The sequence below is a fragment of the Penaeus monodon genome, chromosome 1 (assembly GCF_015228065.2).
Source record: "Penaeus monodon isolate SGIC_2016 chromosome 1, NSTDA_Pmon_1, whole genome shotgun sequence".
Classification (NCBI taxonomy): domain Eukaryota; kingdom Metazoa; phylum Arthropoda; class Malacostraca; order Decapoda; family Penaeidae; genus Penaeus; species Penaeus monodon.
This window is the reverse complement of record NC_051386.1, coordinates 14552012-14554511: the sequence shown is the minus strand read 5'-3', so window position 1 is coordinate 14554511 and position 2500 is coordinate 14552012.

Here is a 2500-nt window from a genome sequence, read left to right as displayed (position 1 = left end):
AACCAGGGTGTTACTAGTGTTTTTATTTTTTTATTTCCTTTTTACTAATATTTAGTTCATGTAGCCCTACGTTGCAGCCACACTTTTTATTGATACACTCTGGGCACAGGTTAATATACGTTATTTCTTTCATTTTCTGTATTTTTTTTCTTTTAAACTATCGTACTATCATAAACATTGATGATGTGCTTGAATTTCAATATTTCATTTATAATACCGGTAATTCGTAAGTCTTTATTTTCATTTATTCCGGTTCTTTTTTTATTGCAAAATAGGAAAGCGACTACTCAGTCGACCTTGCCTGACCGCACCTTTGGTCTGCCTTTGCCGTTCCTGCTGCGCCTTCGTCTTGTATCTTCGCACTAGCCGTGTGAAAAGCAAACTTCTCACTTCAAGCCAGCTCACTCGCATTTCCGCGTACCCGACGTTGTACAGAACAGATATCTTCTTCATGCCACATTCCATTCCATTGGGAACCTTGGCGACAGCTGGTCTAGCTGCCGTGCGTAATTGGATATTTGTATCATTCTCATTTTACTAGTATGTTGGCCAAGTACATCTGGCACCCATACCTACTACCCCACGTCTCCTATATGGTTTCACTAACGCCGAAATAAGGAAACTACCATAAAGATCGTTCTCACAGTAATCCACGACCCCTCAACCAAGGCAATGTCATCAGCTGGCGGTCAACACCATCATGGTTACGCCCAAGACATGGTTGATCCTTCGCGGATCAGCCTCGGCTGGGAGGACTTACTCCACAAGACTCAAATAAAGTACCAGTAGAGCACTTTCATACATTGATCTTATCCCGCCAAGAACAAACAATTAACGATTGAGCATGTATGTAATCAAACTTAATCTCTACCAATATAGTGTAAACTTTTAATGTTAGAGAAAAGAGGGAGAGAAGGGGGCAGGCGGACAAGAGAGAGAGAGAAGGAAATAGACAGACAAGAGAGAGAGAGGGTGGAAGAGGGAGAGACAAAGAGAGAAGAAAGAACTGTACACATAAAAGAACACCAATCATATCGCATACAAAAACTTGACGAGCAACCTTTCCATTCATCTCAAAAAGTGTCGAAGGGAGGAGAGGAGGGAAGAAACCTAGCGTACGGAAAGAGAGGGAAAAGAGAAGAACTTCTATTGAATATTTGAAAAAGAAGTTACAAGCGGGAAATCCCCAGGGAATTCCTCTTTACGCTTATGCAAATAGGCCTTAGCTATGTTGACCCAGGGATTTGCCTTTCCGACTAAAGCACGGGGGATAAGGATGTTATTTCAACGAGGGAAAAACTCGTGTGGGAGGGAAAGTGACATGTAGGGATTCGAGGATGATTCGTTCATCTGAGAAGAATGAATTAATCATATTGTTGGGACTTCAATGTAGGGAAATCTGATCTTGAATAGCAATGCGTAAAAGCACAATGAACATGTATTACATGTATAAAATAATTCTCTTCACAATACACACACACACACATATATATATATATATATATATATATATATATATATATATATATATATATATACACACATACACATCGGCTTAAAACACACACATATCTGTCTGTCTATTTAACTGTCCATCTATTTATCTCTATATGCGTTTATAAACATATATATGTAAACACACACACACACACACACACACACACATAATATACATGTGTGTGCGTACCCTCCCCCCTGTGCGCGAGTCTCTCTCCGTCTCTTTCTTCATAAACAAATTAGCAGATTCTTCTTTCTTCTCCCTCTCTTTTTCCCTAGCTTCTCCCTTCCATCAGTATTCTTTATGGTCTGTTCTTATCTAACGCAACAACATGCAAAGGCAATTAAGGTTAATGAAGACAGATGATGATTATGAATATGTATGTGGGTTGACTTTATACATGATTATATACATGCACAGTATATGTAGATACACACGCTCACACTTTACGGTTATTGTAAAAACTATTGTTCCTTATTACGTCTAAGCTTTTTTGTAATGAAGGTGTCTTAGACCAGCTAAAGAAATAAAGCTACGCACAATCCTTCGAAAAAAAAATCTGTAATTCCTACATTTTTGAGGACATAAATGCTATACAGTACAGCATTTGTGTTTCGATCTCTGTTTATAACCACACACACACACACACACACACACACACACACACACACACACACACACACACACACACACACACACACACACACACACACACACACACATTGTTTCCATGTGTGTGTATGTCTATTGTATATATCAAATTAGAGATAGAACCTAATTAGCTTATTTGACCTTAGACTAAACGAAAGCAATGAATAACAGTAACTTAATATGTCGACAGAGCTTGTCGCTTAAGATCTTAAATGGCATCGCAGCGACGTTAGATCTATTTCGTATAGAAAATTAGCACCCAGCTACAAAGTACGTACCATTGTATTCTAACAATGCTAGCGGATGTATTATATAATGTGTAGATAAAGGAGAATCTTTTATATAACCCTA